The 18,372-nt window shown below is 37.5% G+C and overlaps 1 pseudogene; it reads left to right on the top strand.

The window, feature by feature from the left end:
* Positions 1 to 430: 430 nt before the first annotated feature.
* On the top strand, positions 431 to 1,944 carry LOC133755396 (neuropilin and tolloid-like protein 2; annotated as a pseudogene).
* The last annotated feature ends 16,428 nt before the right edge of the window (positions 1,945 to 18,372 follow it).

The raw sequence follows: 18,372 nt of genomic DNA, 5'->3' as shown, positions 1-18,372 counted from the left end.
ATATTATCGATGGACTTTATTGTTTTGAATGTGTTTTATGAAGGAACGTTTAAATTTGTGCTAAGAAACACTAATTGGCATCGGAGCTGGCGCCATGGTCGCGGGCGGAGCTGCTCCCGCCTCCTCCCGTGCTTTTGCTTCAGCGCGCCTCAGCTCCGGGGCAGTGTTGGATGGAATGGGATGCTGTGCAGTTGGAGGCGGCGACCATGGGGGAATAGGGAGGACGCGGGACCTCGCCGAGGGGCTAGGGCATGGTGGGCCACCGCATCTGAGCGCTGCCCCACGGGGACTGGAGGCAGCCTGCTGGCCGTTGATGGGCACCGAGCGGGGCTGCAGCCGCCGCCACGCAGGGCCGTGAGCACCGCCGCCACGCAGGGCCTTGAGCGCCGCCGCCTCAGTCCCTTTGCGAAGCGCTGGGCCGCTCAGGAACATGGCCCTGGAGCAGCTCTGCCTGGTCCTCAAAGTGTTCTTAATAACAATACTTGTAGTGGAAGGGATTGCTGTGGCCCAAAAGACCCAGATGGACAAAATATTGGAATCAAGCACGTTCCTGCAACCCAATGTGGCATTTGGGTTCGAACCAGCAATGGAGGTCATTTTGCTTCACCAAATTATCCTGATTCATACCCACCAAACAAGGAGTGTATCTACATTTTGGAAGCTGCTCCACGTCAAAGAATAGAATTAACCTTTGATGAACGTTATTATGTAGAACCATCATTTGAGTGTCGATTTGATCACTTGGAAATTTGAGATGGGCCGTTTGGTTTCTCTCCTCTTATAGATCGTTACTGTGGCATGAAAAGCCCTCCATTAATTAGATCAACAGGGAGATTCATGTGGATTAAGTTTAGTTCTGATGAAGAACTTGAAGGACTTGGATTTCGAACAAAATATTCATTTATTCCAGATTGCCAGTTTGAGCTCTTGGGAGCTGATGGAATAGTACGTTCTAGTCAAGTAGAACAAGAAGAAAAAAACAAAACCTGGCCAAGCAGTTGATTGCATATGGACAATTAAGGCTACTCCAAAAGCTAAGAAAAGAAAAAAGCAGGAGTATTTGAACAAATCACTAAAACCCATGGAACAATTATTGGCATTACATCAGGGATTGTCTTGATCCTTCTCATTATTTCTACTTTAGTGCAAGTGAAGCAGCCTCGAAAAAAGGTCATGACTTGCAAAACTGCTTTTAATAAAACAGGGTTCCAGGAAGTGTTTGATCCTCCCCATTATGAACTGTTCTCACTAAGGGACAAAGAAATTTCTGCAGACCTGGCAGACTTGTCAGAAGAGCTAGACAGCCAGCAGAAGATGTGGCGCTCCTCCACTGCCTCCCGCTGCATCCACGACCATCACTGTGGATCGCAGGCATCCAGTGTCAAACAAAGCAGGACCAACCTCAGCTCCATGGAACTTCCTTTCTGAAATGATTTTGCACAACCACAGCCAATGAAAACATTTAATAGCACCTTCAAAAAAAGTAGCTACACTTTCAAACAGGCACATGAGTGCCCTGAACAGGCCCTAGAAGATAGAGTGATGGAGGAGATTCCCTGTGAAATTTATGTCAGGGGACGAGAAGATTCTGCACAAGCATCCATATCCATTGACTTTTAATATTCCACTCAAGGTGACACGTGGGTTACTAACTACATGAGTATACAGCCTATACAATACCCATGCTATTTCTGGCAGCCAACCCCTTCCCCTGTCAAAACTAAGGATGACCTTCATCTGCTATTAACCTGTTGTAATGATGACATCTTTATTATCTCAGGCATTCTATACATGTTAAATCAACAAAGGAGCTTATTGTATGCAGTGGAAAAAGTAATATGCTGATGCTTGGTGTCATATAAACCAAGCACCACTGGTGAGATGGCACTTGAAGGGGGGAGTGGTTGTGTTGAGCCAGGCTCAGGCTGCCTCCTAGTTTTAGCAAAAGACATACTGCTCTTGACTGATAACTGCTCTGTCAATATTTTGGTCCCACAATAAACTTAAAAATAAGATTTCTTTTACATATTTTTTCTCTAACCTTGATTGTTTTATGAACCTACAATTTTACGCTTTGAGTTTCTTATTTAAAAATAAGTGGTTCATGTACCACATACTTCAGCATAGGCCTTGGTTCTGTAAATGTGTCGAAAACAGCTAGTTACCAATTAAGACCCAGAGTTGTGTTTCATCCATCTGTTTCTTGACTAATTTCTCTACTTCTGCCTTTTTGTTACTGGATGCTTAGTCCTTATTTTCTGTGAGAAGCAGTAGATGATGTGATTTATCACCTTTAAATCATATTTTGTGTTAGTTACACCAGAAGATTTCATAACCCTGGGTATATGCCATTACCATTACCAGTTATGACTAAGAATTTGAGGAAGATAACTTCTGGTTAGCCTTTGGAGTTTCCCAAATTTGGTCACATTGATTGATGGCCCATTCATTCTAATACACAGAGTGAATTCACTTTGGGGGAGGCCTGTAGTTACATATGCATTGATTCTTATTTTTATTATTTTATTTTATTTTATTATTTTATTTTTATTTTATTTTATTTTTAACACTCTGTGTTGGTTTTTCTTATAACAAATGAGAACCAAGTTTTATGAGTTACAGGGAAATTCCTAAGCAACTGTAAGCTTTTAGATCACCTCTTACATGGGACAGTACATTTTTCTAGCTTTTAGCAAAAATAACAACTTCCCCTTTTTTTTAAACTGCACTTTTGACCTTATGTTTTTTATGGTATATAAAGCAATAATTTATAAACATGAGATAAAAACTCATTTTTTTAGACTTTTGATATTATTTGATACTGGACAAACTTTATTAAATCAAAAGTAAAGATCTACACTACAGATTTTGTTCAGTGTTCCCATTAGAAGCTTTGTGTACAAATATGCTGCGATATACCATGCACTATAATTTGTTGTAAAGAACTTGGTAATGTGTACATAAGCTTTTTCTTTTGTTACTATATTTAGTTTGTGATAAATTCTTTACTGTGTGATATTTATTGCTTCATGTCACTACACAGATCACATACATTGTTACATGGTCCTTCAGTCATGTATATTTTGGATCTAAAAAATGTGTATGGAAAGGAATCCATTTGCCAAATTATAACAGATACGAGTACCATTTAAAAGAGAAATTATCATTTTAATATTTTTATAGTAAATTCTCAAATGAGAAGTTGGGGTTTCACTAGATTTCATTTTAAATATTATGTAGATATGTTCTCTTAGATTAGTGAAAACTGTGACCTTAAATATATACACAAATACTGCCTCAGAATGTGTTTCTTTTGTCACATGTTTTATTTTTAAAAAAGTAAATATCTAGGAGATGAGGAATCTACACATGGTGCATGTATGATTTAATTTCCTGTTTTAAAAATACAATTTGGAAAGGCAAAGTAATATTTTTCAAAGAACTAATACAAGAGACATTGATAGTTGAGTTTTTTTCAGTAACTATGCTGAATAGACACTTTTATAGATTACTTATATGAGGCAGCATTGGAACTGCATAGTAAATAATACAACTGTGTTCTCATTCCTCAAAGTAATGAAAGAGAAATTAGCTTATTTTGTATGTAAAATTATATCCATAAAAGCTGTTAGACCCATCATAACCTATAGGTTATAGTAGAAAATAATGCAGTATGCTTAACTACATTATCTATAGTCACTTGTCACCATATTTTTATTTCTCAGTTTGTATTCTGCTTTCTTTAAAAGGGCTTGAAAAAGCCTACAAAAACACAGAGCCTTTAAAGAAGACACTTTAACATTCAGATAGCACAGAAATACATGGTTTCCCAAGGGAAATTTGGATAGTAAATTTGGTTCTAAATTTTCTGTCAGTTTCTCCTTTTTACCATAGAAAACCCAGACTTGGCAGCAAAGGCTACTTTTCTCTAAGGCATAATGCTCTTTATACAGGACAGCATGGCCTCAGAATTTTAAAAAGAAGCAGAATTCGGACATAAAGGTAAATCTTAACCCAGTGAAGGCACAGCTTAGTTTGGGAGTGTTGGTTTCTGATACATCTGTTTGCAGGAAAAGAAGTAAAGGACTAGACGATGACCAGCTAAGCCAGCCCTAGACTGCCATGGGTTTTGACTCCATGGAGCCACGGATGGGTGTTAGGTCTCCGTTGTTTCTTAGCCACACTTGCTGTGGGGTCTAGGGAAAGAGAACAGAGCTATCAAATTTCAGGAGTTACTGCCAGAATCTGACTGCTGCAGATATAATCTTGCATCTCTGAGTTTAGTGGGACTACTTTACAGATTGTTTAAAGAGAAAGCCATAAATTTTAGTAATGGAAGACATGAAATGTAGCCATCTTGTTGAAGTTACAACCTCTTACACGACCCCAGTGGTAAGCACAAGGATACTTCAGAAAGTTTGTGGCAAAATGAAATCCAAAGACAAGTGTATTTTGGTGCAGAAAGTTTTTAAACCCATGCACAGTTTTTTATAACACATTTTTCATGAACTTTCTGAAGACTCATTAACAAAATGCAAATCTGGAAGAGGTAAATAATTTCAATTCAGGGACAGGGTTGAATTCACTTCCATGATATTGTCATCATCTTCCATCCCAAATTTAACTCAAAATGTAACATTTTGCAACATCTGAAGTATGTGGGGATATACTGAGATAATCCTTTATTCATGGAAGGAGGTAGAATAAAATTTCAACAAAGTTTTTCACAGATTTAAAAGGCTCCTTTGATTTAACAGCTCATCTGTCAGTGTCATTTCATATAATTATTCAGCATTAAAAGAACTCCCTTACATGCCTCTGAACATTTTTGTGTCTGATGAGGAGGATGCATGTTTGCTTCAGGATTGTGTCAACTGGTGAGACAGGCTGGAGAAAGCCTCGCTGCAGTTCCAGGAGTCATTCTCAAAGGAGACAATGCTGTCAGTGCAAAGTGGTATCTGTTCTATTGAACGTAGTAAAAATACGCCTTGAATCACACTCGAGACCCAGAAGAAAGTTCGACTTTTGAGTGTTTCTAAAGATCCAAGAAAGATAATCTGGAGCAACTTTAAAAGGGTTGAGAAGATTGGAACCCAAAGAATTCAAGTGAGTACCATGTCTCAGAAGTCCTGCCCGAGTGCTTTTTCCTTGGTTTTAGGCTGTCACCCTGCTTTTGCTGACTGTAAGTTTTAAAAGTCAAGTAGCTCTCAACAATCCAGATGTTCCATTTAAGCTTGTCATTCTGATTTAAAATGTAATTTATTCTATAATGGGTTTTATTCCCCAGAGCATAATATTTCACCATTTTGTTTATATATGTGACAACATGTTATTCTATAGTTTTGTTGCCATGATTCCTTGGCACATGCAAGTTCTGTAAGACAATTATTGTGAATTCTTAATAAACACTGTTTGTTAACAATAAAAAAAAGAAACACTAATTGGTTCCACAGGGAGACACCAGCTCTACACATTCGTATTTTCTACAGTGAAAGCTAGAGGAACTGTCACAAACAAACTTGATATTTCTCTTTGTATACATGATATTTTATTCACTGGTATAATGAAAAGATATTGCTTTTATCCAAAAAAATTTGTACTGTGATGTTCTCGGTCCATTGCATACGATTACCACCAAACTTTGTCCGGATATGACAGGAGGAATCAAGAAATATCCTGTTGTGTTTTGCTGAACTCAATCCCAAATATTGCTGCAGACTGTGTTTGTTTTCCTGATATTATCGATGGACTTTATTGTGTTGAATGTTTTTTATCAGGGAACATTTAATTTTCTGCTTGGAAACGCTAATTGGTTCCACATGGAGACACCAGCTCTACACATTCGTATTTTCTAGAGAGAAACTAGAGTAACTGCGGCAAACAAACATGATATTTCTGTTTGTATAGAGTACATTTTATGCAGTTGCCTAACGAAAAGATTTGCTTATGTCCAAAACCATTTTTACTGTGATTTTCTTGATCCATTGCATACGAATGCCACAGCACTTTGTCCGGATATGACTGGAGGAAACCAGAAATATCCGGTTGTGTTTTGGCTAGCTCAATCCCAGATATTGTGACAGCCTGTGTGTTTGTATTTTCCGGATATTATCGACGGACTTTATTGTTTTGAATGTTTTTTATCAGGGAACATTTAATTTTGTGCTTGGAAACACTAATAGTTTCCACTTGGAGACACCAGCTCTACACATTCATATTATCTAGGGAGAAAGCTAGAGGAACTGTGGCAAACAAACATGATATTTCTGTTTGTTTAGATGACATTTCATGCACTTGCCTAACGAAAAGACTTTGCTTTCCTCCAAAACCATTTTTACTGTGATTTTCTCGGTCCATTACGTACGAATTCCACATGAATTTGTCCAGATATGACTGGAGGAAACCAGAAATATCCGTTTGTGTTTTGGCTTACTCAATCCCAAATGCTCGAAAGCTTCTCTCCTTGTGTTTCCCTGATATTATCGACGGACTTTACTGTTTTGAATGTATTTTATCAGGGAACATTTAATTTTGTGCTTGGAAACACTAATTGGTTCCACATGGAGAAACCAGCTCTACACATTCGTATTTTCTGGGGAGAAAGCTAGAGGAACTGCAGCAAACAAACATGATATATTTGTTTGTATAGATGTCTTTTTATGCACTTTCCTAATGAAAAGACTTTGCTTTTCTCTAAAAGAATATTTACTGTGATTTTCTCGGCCCATTGCATATGAATTCCACACTACTTTCTCCGGATATGACTGGATGAAACCAGAGATATCCGGTTGCGTTTTGGCTAACTCAATCCCAGATATTGCTACAGCCCCTGTGTTTGTGTTTTCCGGACATTATAGATGCACTCTATTGTTTTGAATGTTTTTTATCAGGGAACATTTAATTTTGTGCTTGGAAACACTCATTGGTTCCACATGGAGACACGAGCTCTACAGATTCATAATTTCTAGGGAGTAAGCTGCAGGAACTGCGGCAAACAATCATGATATTTCTGTTTGCATAGATGACATTTTATGCACTTGCCTAACGAAAAGACGCTGCTTTTCTCCAAAACCATTTTTACTGTGATTTTCTCGATCCACTGAATAGGAATTCCACACGACTTTGTCCGGATATGACTGGATGAAACCAGAAACATCCGTTTGTGTTTTGGCTTACCTAATCCCAAATACTCGAAAGCTTCTCTCCTTGTGTTTCCCTGATATTATCGACGGACTTTATTGTTTTGAATGTCTTTCATCAGGGAACATTTAATTTTGTGCTTGGAAACACTAATTGGTTGCACATGGAGACACCAGCTCTACACATTCGTATTTTCAAGGGAGAAAGCTAGGGGAATTGCGAAAAACAAACATGATATTTCCCTTTGTGTAGATGACATTTCATGCACTTGCCTTACGAAAAGACTTTTCTTTTCTCCAGTACCATTTTTACTGTGATTGTCTCGATCCATTGCATAGGAATGCCACATCACTTTGTCCGGATATGGCTGGATGAAACCAGAAATCCCCACTTGTGTTTTGGCTAACGCAATCCCAGATATTGCTACAAACTCTGTGTTTGTGTTTTCCGGATATTATCGATGGACTTTATTGTTTTGAATGTTTTTGATCAGGGAACATTTAGTTTTGTGTTTGGAAACACTAATTGGTTCCACATGGAGACACCAGCTCTACACATTCATATTATCTAGGGAGAAAGCTAGAGGAGCTGTGGCAAACAAACATGATATTTCTGTTTGCATAGATTACATTTTATGCACTTGCCTAACAAAAAGATTTGCTTTTCTCCAAAACCATTTATACTGTGATTTTCTCGGTCCATTGCATACGAATTCCACACGACGTGGCCGGATAAGACTGGATGAAATCAGAAATATCCATTTTTGTTTTGGCTTACTCCATCCCAAATACTCGAAAGCTTCCTTCCTTGTGTTTCCCTGATATTATCGACGGACTTTATTGTTTTGAATGATTTTCATCAGGCAACATTTAATTTTGTGCTTGGAAACACTAATTGGTTTCCCATGGAGACAACAGCTCTACAGATTCTTATTTTCCTGGGAGAAAGCTAGAGGAACTGCAGCAAACAAACGTGATATTTCTGTTTGTATAGAGGACATATCATGCACTTTCCTAATAAAAAGACTTTGATTTTCTCCAAAACCGTTTTTACTGATATTTTCTCGGTCCATTGCATACGAATGTCACACCACTTTGTCCGGATATGACTGGATGAAACCTGAAATATCCGGATGTGTTTTGGCTAACTCAATCCCAGATATTGCTGCAGCCTCTGTGTTTGTGTTTCCCTGATATTATTGATGGACTTTATTATTTTGAATGTTTTTTATCAGAGAATATTTAATTTTGTGCTTGGAAACACTATTGGGTTACACATGGAGACACCAGCTCCACGCATTTGTAGTTTCTAGGGAGAATGCTAGAGGAACTGCAGCAAAGAAACATGATATTTCTGTTTGTATACATGACATTTCATGCACTTGGCTAATGAAAAGACTTTGCTTTACACCAAAAGAATTTTAACTGTGATTTTCTCAGTCCATTGCATACGAATGCCACACCACTTTGCCGAGATATGACTGGATGAAACCAGAAATATCTGTTTGTGTTTTGGCTTACAATCCCAAATACTCAAAAGCTTCTCTTCTTGTGTTTCTCTGATATTATCGACGGGCCTTATTGTTTTGAATGTTTTTTTATCAGGGAACATTTAATTTTGTGCTTGGAAACACTAATTGGTTCCACATGGAGACACCAGCTCTACACATTCATATTTTCCCGGGAGAAAGCTAGAGGAACTGTGGCAAACAAACAGGATATTTCTGTTTGTATAGATGACATTTCATGCACTTGCCTAATGAAAAGACTTTGCTTTTCTCCATAACCATTTTTACTGTGATTTTCTCGATCCGTTCCTACGAATGCCACACGACTTTGTCCAGATATGACTGGATGAATATAGAAATATCTTGTTGTGTTTTGGCTAACTGAATCCCAGATATTGCCACAGCCTCTGTGTTTGTGTTTTCTGGATGTTATCGATGGACATTATTGTTTTGAATGCATTTTATAAGGGAACATTTAATTTTGTGCTTGGAAACAGAAATAGGTTCCACATGGAGACACCAGCTCGACACATTCATATTTTTGATGGAGAAAGCCTGAGGAACTGCGGAAAACAAACATGATATTTCTGTTTGTATGCATGACATTTTATGTACATGCCTAACGAAAACACTTTGCTTTTCTCCAAAACCATTTTTACTGTGAATTTCCCGGTCCTTTGCATATGAATTCTACAAAACTTTGTCCGGATATGACCGGATGAAACCAGAAATATCCGTTTGTGTTTTGGCTTACTCAATCCCAAATACTAGAAAGCTTCTCTCCTTGTGTTTCCCTGATATCATCGACGGACTTTACTGTTTTGAATGTCTTTCATCAGGGAACATTTAATTTTGTGCTTGGAAACACTAATTGGTTGCACATGGAGACACCAGCTCTACACATTCGTATTTCAAGGGAGAAAGCTAGAGGAAGTGCAGCAAACAAACATGATATTTCTGTTTCTATACATGACATTTAATGCACTTGCCTAATGAAAAGACTTTGCTTTTCTCCAAAACCAATTTTACTGTGATTTTCTCGGTCCATTGCATACGAATGCCACACCACTTTGTCTCGATATGACTGGATGAAACCAGAAATATCCGTTTGTGTTTTGGCTAACTGAATCCCTGATATTGCCGCAGCCTCTCTGTGTTTTCCGGATATTATCTACGGACTTTATTGTTTTGAATGTTTTTTATCAGGGAATATTTAATTTTGTGCTTGGAAACACTAATGGATTCCACATGGAGACACAAGCTCGACACATTCATATTTTCTAGGGAGAAAGCTAGAGGATGACATTTCATGCACTTGCCTAACGAAAAGACTTTGCTTTTCTCCAAAACCATTTTTACTGTGATTTTCTCAGTCCATTGCATACGAATGCTACAACACTTTGTCTAGATATAACTGGATGAAACAAGAAATATTCGGTTGTGTTTTGGCTAACTCAATCCCAAATACTGCGAAAGCCACTCTCTTTGAGTTTACTTGATATTTTCGATGGACTTTACTGTTTTGAATGTTTTTTTATCAATGAACATTTAATTTTGTGCTTGGAAACACTAATTGGTTCCACATGGAGACACCAGCTCTACACATTCGTATTTTTCGAGGGAGAAAGCTAGAGGAACTGTGGCAAACAAACATGATATTTCTGTTTGCATAGATGACATTTCATCACTTGCCTAACGAAAAGACTTTGCTTTTCTCCAAAACCATTTTTACTGTGATTTTCTCGGTCCATTGCATACGAATGCTACAACACTTTTTCTTGATATAACTGGATGAATCAAGAAATATTCGGTTGTGTTTTGGCTAACTCAATCCCAAATACTGCGATAGCCACTCTCTTTGAGTTTACTTGATATTTTCGACGGACTTTATTGTTTTGAATGTTTTTTATCAATGAACATTTAATTTTGTGCTTGGAAACACTAATTGGTTCCACATGGAGACACCAGCTCTACACATTCGTATTTTCGAGGGAGAAAGCTAGAGGAACTGTGGCAAACAAACATGATATTTCTGTTTGTATGCATGACATTTTATGTACATGCCTAATGAAAACACTGCTTTTCTCCAAAACCATTTTTACTGTGACTTTCCCGGTCCATTGCATAGGAATTCTACAGAACTTTGTCCGGATATGACAGGATGAAACCAGAAATATCCGTTTTTGTTTTGGCTTACCTAATCCCAAATACTCGAAAGCTTCTCTCCTTGTGTTTCCCTGATATTATCGACGGACTTTATTGTTTTGAATGTATTTTATCAGGGAACATTTAATTTTGTGCTTGGAAACACTAATGGTTGCACATGCAGACACCAGCTCTACACATTCGTATTTTCGAGGGAGAAAGCTAGAGGAACTGTGGCAAACAATCATGATATTTCTGTTTGTATACATCACATTTCATGCACTTGCCTAACGAAAAGACTTTGCTTTTCTCCAAAACCATTTTTACTGTGATTTTCTCGGTCCATTGCAAACGAATGCCACACCACTTTTTCTCGATATAACTGGATGAATCCAGAGATATTCGGTTGTGTTTTGGCTAACTCAATCCCAAATACTGCGAAAGCCTCTCTCTTTGAGTTTTCCTGATATTTTCGGCGGACTTTATTGTTTTGAATGTTTTATCAGTGAACATTTTATTTTGTGCTTGGAAACACTCGTTGGTTCCACATGGAGACACCAGCTCTGCACATTCGTATTTTCGAGGGAGAAAGCTAGAGGAACTGTGGCAAACAAACATGATATCTCTCTTTGTATACATGACATTTTATGCACTTGTCTAACAAAAAGACTTTTCTTATGTCCAAAAGCATTTTTACTGATTTTCTCAGTCCATTGCGCACAAATTCCACAGCATTATGTGTGGAAATGACTGTATGAAACCAGAAATATCCGGTTGTGTTTTGGCTAACAGAATCCCAGATATTGCGAGAGCGTCTGTGTTTGTTTTCTGAATAATATCGAAGGACTTTATTGTTTTGAATGTTTTTTATCAGGGCACATTTAATTTTGTGCTTGGAAACACTAATTAGTTCCACATAAGGACACCAGTTCTACACATTCGTATTTTCTAGCGAGAAAGCTGTAGGAACTGCGGCAAACAAACATGATATTTCCCTTTGTATATATGACATTTTATGCACTTGCCTAACGAAAAGACTTTGCTTTTCTCCCAATACATTTTTACTGTTATTTTCTCATTCCATTGTATACGAATTCCACACATCTTTTCCGGTTATGACTGGATGAAACCAGAAATATCCGCCTGTGTTTTTGCTAACTCAATCCCAGATATTGCCACAGCCTCTGTGTTTGTGTTTTCCGTATATTATCTACGGACTATATTATTTTGAATGTTTTTTATCATGGAACATTTAATTTAGTCCTTGGAAACACTAATTGGTTGCACATGGAAACATCAGCTCTATACATTCGTATTTCCGAGGGAGAAAGTTAGAGGAACTGCGGCAAACAAACATGATATTTCTGTTTGTATAGATGACGTTTTATGCACTTGCCTAACGAAAAGACTTTGCTTTTCTCCCAAAACATTTTTCCTGTGATTTTCTCGGTCCATTGCATACAAATGCCACACCACTTTTTCCGGTTGCAACTGGATGAAACCAGAAATATCCGGTTGTGTTTTGGCTAACTCAATCCCAGATATTGCTATAGCCTCTGTTTTGTGTTTTCTGTATATTATCGATGGACTTTATTGTTTTGAATTTTTCTTATCAGGAAACATTTAATTTTGTGCTGGGAAACACTAATTGGTTCCACATGGAGACACCAGCTCTACACATTCACATTTTCTAAGGAGAAAGCTGGACGAACTGCGGCAAACAAACATGATATTTCTGTTTGTATACATGACATTTTTTGCACTTGCCTAATGACAAGACTTTGCTTTTCTCCAAAACCATTTTCAGTGTGATTGTGTCCATTGCATATGAATTCCACACCACTTTGTCCGGATATTACTGGAGGAAACCAGAAATATACAGTTGTGTTTTGAAAACTTCTATGTTTGTTTTTTCCAGATATTATCGATGGACTTTATTGTTTTGAACTTTTTTATCAGGGAACATTTAATATTTTTATTTATTTATTTATGTATTTTTGACAGGCAGAGTGGACAGTGAGAGAGAGAGGCAGAGAGAAAGGTCTTCCTTTGCCATTGGTTCACCTTCCTATGGCCGCCGTGGTTGGCTCGCTGCAGCCAGCACACTGTGCTGATCGGATTGCAAGAGCAAGGGGCTTCTCCTGGTCTCCCATGGGGTGCAGGGCCCAACCACTTGGGCCATCCTCCACTGCACTCCCTGGCCACAGCAGAGAGCTGGCCTGGAAGAGGGGCGACCGGGACAGACTCCGGAGCCCTGACCGGGACTAGAACCCGGTGTGGCGGCGCCGCAAGGTGGAGGATTAGCCTAGTGAGCCGCAGCACTGGCAGGGAACATTTAATTTTGTGCTTGGAAATACTAATTGGTTTCACATGGAGACACCAGCTCTTCACATTCTTATTTTCTAGGGAAAAAGCTAGAGGAACTGTCGCAAACAAACATGATATTTCTGTTTGTGTACATGACATTTTATGCACTTGCCTAACAAAAAGACTTGGCTTTTCTCCAAAAGAATTTTTACTATGATTTTCTCTGTCCATTGCGTACGGATTCTACAAAAATTTGTCTGGATATGACTGGATGAAACCCGAGATATCTGCTTGTGTTTTGGCTAACTCAATCCCAGATATTGCTACAGCCTCTGTGTTTGTGTTTTCCGAATTTTATCAACGGACTTAATTGTTTTGAATGTTTTTTATGAAGGAACATTTAATTTTTTGCTTGGAAACACTAATTGCTTCCATTTGGTTACACCAGCTCTACACATTCATATTTTCGAGGGAGAAAGCTAGAGTGATTCCGGCGAACAAACATGATATTTCTGTTTGTATACATGACATTTTATGAACCTGTCTAACGAAAAGTCTTTGCTTTTCTCCAATACCATTTGTACTGTGATTTTCTCGGTCCATTGCATACTTCTTCCACACAACTTTGTCCGGATATGACTGGATGAAACCAGAAATATCTGCTTGTGTTTTGGCTAATTCAATTCCAAATAATACGACAGACTCTGTGTTTGTGTTTTCCAGATATTATCGACGGACTTCATTGCTTTGAATGTTTTCTATAACGGAATATTTAATTTTCTGCTTGGAAACACTAACAGGTTCCACATGGAGATGCCAGCTCTACACATTCCTATTTTCTAGGGAGAAAGCGAGAGGAACTGTGGCAAACAAACATGATATTTCAGTTTGCATAGATGACATTTTATGCACTTGCAAACGAAAAGACTTTGCTTATGTACAAAACCATTTTTACTATGATTTTCTCAGTCCATTTCATACGAATTCCACAAAATTTAGTCCGCATATGACTGGATGAAACCAGAAATATACAGTTGTGTTTTGCCTAACTCAATCCCATATATTGCTACAGCCTCTGTGTTTGTGTTTTCTGCATATTATCGATGGACTTTATTGTTTTGAATTTTTTCACCAGGGAACATTTAATTATGTGCTCAGAAACGCTAATTGGTTCCACATGGAGACACCAGCTCTACACATTCTTATGTTCTAGTGAGAATGCTAGAGGAACTGCAGCAAAACAAAATGATATTTCTATTTGTATAGATGACATTTTATGCACTTGCCTAATGAAAAGACTATTCTTTTCTCTAAAACCATTTTTACTGTGATTGTGTCTATTACATATCAATGGCACACCACTTTGTCAAGATATGACTGGGAGAAACCAGAAATATTCGGTTGTGTTTTGGCTAACTCAATCCTAGATATTGCTACAGCATCTATGTTTGTGCTTTCTGGATATTATCGACGGACTTTATTGTTTTGAATGTTTTTTTATTAAGGAACATTTAATTTTGTGCTCATAATGATAATTAGTTCCACATGGAGACACCAGCTCTACACAATCGAATTTTCTTGGGAGAAAGGTAGAGGAACTGCAGCAAAGAAACATGGTATTTCTGTTTGTATACATGACATTTCAATCTTTTGCCGAACAAAAAGATTTTACTTGTCTCCAAAACCATTTCTACTGTGATTTTCTCGGTCCATTGCATACGAATTCCACACAACTTTGTCCTGATATGACTGGATGAAATGAGAGATATCCGCTTGTGTTTTGGCTAACTCAATCCCAGATATTTCCGCAGATTCTGTGTTTTTGTTTTCTGGATATTATCGATGGACTTTATTGTTTTGAATGTTTTTTATCAGGGAACATTGAATTTTGTGCTTGGAAACACTAATTGCTTCCACATGGAGACACCAGCTCTACACATTCGTATTTTCTAGGGAAAAAGCTAGAGGAACTGCAGCAAACAAACATGATATTTCTGTATGTATAGATGATATTTTATGCACTTGCTTAACGAAAAGATTTTGCTTTTCTCCAAATGAATTTTTACTGTGATTTCCTCGGTCCTTTGCATACAAATTCCACAAAACTTTGTCCGGATATGACTGGATGAATCCAGAAATATCCACTTTTGTTTTGGCTAACTCAATCCCAGATATTGCTACAGCCTCTGTGTTTGTTTTTTCCGGATATTATCGACGGACTTTATTGTTTTGAATGTTTCTTATCAAGGAACATTTAATTTTGTGCTTGGAAACGCTAATTGGTTTCACATGGAAACGCCAGCTCTACACATTCGTATTTTCTAGGGAGAAAGCTAGAGGAACTTTGGCAAAGAAATATGATATTTCTGTTTGTATAGATGACATTTTATGCACTTGCCTAATGAAAAGACTTTGCTTTTCCACAAAATCATTCTTACTGTGAGTTTCTCAGACCTTTGCATATGAATTCCACACCACTTTGTGCGGATATGACTGGATGAAACCAGAAATATCCGCTTGTGTTTTGGCTAACTCAATAACAGATATTGCGGCAGCCCCTGTGTTTCTGTTTTCCGGATATTATCGACGGACTTTATTGTTGTGAATGTTTTTTATAAGGGAACATTGAATTTTGTGCTTGGAAACACTAATTGGTTCTACATGGAGACTCCAGCTCTACAGATTCGTATTTTCCTGGCAGAATGCTAGAGGAACTGCGGCAAACAAACGTGGTATTTCCGTTTCTATAGATGAGATTTTATGCACTTTCCTAACGAAATGATTTTGCTTTTCTCCAAAACTATATTTACAGTGATTTTCGCCATCTATTGCATACGAATTCCACACAACTTTGTCCGGATATGACTGGATGATACAAGAGACATCTGCTTGTGTTTTGGCTAACTCAATCCCAGATATTGCTACAGCATCTGTGTTTGTGTTTTACGGATATTATCGATGGTTTTTATTGATTGAAATATTTTTAATCAGGATACATTAATTTTTTTGCTTGGAAACACTAATTGTTTCTACTTGGAGACACCAGCTCTACACATTGGTATTTTCTAGGGAGAAAGCGAGAGGAACTACAGAAAACAAACATGGTGTCTGTCTTTGTATACATGACATTTTATGCACTTGCCTATCAAAAATATTTTACTTTTCTCCAAAAGAATTTTTCCTGTGATTTTCTCGGTCCATTGCATATGAATTCCACACAACTTTGTCCTTATATGACTGGATGAAACCAGAAATATCCGTTTATGGTTTCGCTAACTCAATCCCTGGTATTGCTACAGCCTCGGTGTTATTGTTCTCCGGATATTATCTACGGACTTTATTGTTTTGAATGTTTTTTTTTTATCAGGGAACATTTAATGTTGTGCTTGGAAACACTAATTAGTTCCACATGGAGACACCAGCTCTACACATACCTATTCTTGAGGAACTATTGCAAATAAAATGATATTTCAGTTTGTATACATGACATTTTATGCACTTGCCTAACGAAAGAGGTTTCTTTCCTCCAAAACCAATTTTATTGTGATTTTCACAGTCCATTTCATAGGCATTATACACAACTTTGTCCAGATATGACTGGAGGAAATCAGAAATATCCGGTTGTGTTTTGGCTTACTCAATCCTAGATATTTTTACAGCCTCTTTGTTTGTGTTTTCCGGATATTATCAACGGACTTTATTGTTTTGAATGTTTTTATTTGGGAATATTTAATTTTTTGCTTGTAAACAATAATTGGTACCACATGGAGACACCAGCTCTACACATTCATATTTTCTAGGGAGACAGCTAGAGGAACTGCGGCAAACAAACTTGATATTTCTCGTTGTATACATGACATTTTATGCACTTCTATAATGAAAAGATATTGCTTATGTCCAAAACAATTTTTACTGTGATTTTCTCAATCCATTTCATACGAATTTCCCAAAACTTTGTCCTGATATGACTGGAGGAAACCAGAAATATACAGTTGTGTTTTGCCTAAGTCAATCGCAGATATTGCTGCAGCCTCTGTGATTGTATTTTCTGGATATTATCGATGGACTTTATTGTTTTGAATGTTTTTTATCACGGAACATTGAATTTTGTACCGTTGAAACACTAATTGTTTCCACATGGAGACACCAGCTCTAAACATTCGTATTTTCTAGGGAGAAAGCTAGAGAAACTGCGGCAAACATACATGATATTTCTGTTTGTATACATGACATTTTATGCACTAGCCTAAGGAAAACACTTTGTTTTTCTCTGAAACCATTTTTATTGTGATTTTCTCAGTCCATTTCATAGGTATTCCGCACCACATTGTACGGATATGACTGGAGGCAACCAGAAATATCCGGTTGTGTTTTGGCTAAATCAATCCAAATATTGCGACAGCCTCTATGTTTGTGTTTTCTGGATACTATCTACGCACTTTATTGTTTTGAATGTTTTTTATCAGGGAACATTTAATTTTGTGCTTGGAAACACTAATTAGTTCCACTTGGAGACACTAGCGATACACATTCGTGTTTTCTAGGGAGAAAGCTAGTGGAACTGTGGCAAAACACATGATATTTCTGTTTGTATACATGACATTTTATGCACTTGCATAATAAAAAGACTTTACTTATGTCCAAAACTATTTTTACTGTGATTTTCTCAGTGTATTTCGTACGAATTCCACAAAACTTTCTCCGGATATGACTGGAGGAATCCAGAAATATCCGTTTGTGTTTTGGCTAACTGAATCCCTGATATTGCTGCAGCCTCTGTGTTTGTGTTTTCTGGATATTATCAATGGACTTTATTGTTTTGAATGCTTTTTATCAGGGAACATTTAATAATGGGCTTGGAAACGCTAATTGGTTCCACATGGAGACACCAGCTCTACACATTCACATTATCTAGCGAGAAAGCTAGAGGAACTGCGGCAAACAAACATGATATTTCTGTTTGTATACATGACATTTTATGCACTTGCCTAAAGAAAAGACTTTTCTTTTCCCCAAAACCATTTTTAGTGTGATTTTCTCGGTCCATTACATACAAATGCCACACCACATTGTCCGGATATGACTGGATGAAACCAGAAATATCCGGTTGTGTTTTGGCTAACTCTATCCCAGATATTGCTACAGACTCTGTGTTTGTGTTTTCTGGATTTTATCGATGGTTTTTATCGTTTTGAATGTTTTTTATCAGGGAACATTTAATAATGGGCTTGGAAACACTAATTGGTTCCACATGGAGACACCAGCTCTACACA

The sequence above is a fragment of the Lepus europaeus genome, unplaced genomic scaffold (genome assembly GCF_033115175.1).
Source record: "Lepus europaeus isolate LE1 unplaced genomic scaffold, mLepTim1.pri SCAFFOLD_43, whole genome shotgun sequence".
Taxonomy (NCBI): Eukaryota; Metazoa; Chordata; class Mammalia; order Lagomorpha; family Leporidae; genus Lepus; species Lepus europaeus.
The sequence above is the reverse complement of the archived record's forward strand: the minus strand, read 5'-3'. Positions and strand labels throughout refer to the sequence as shown.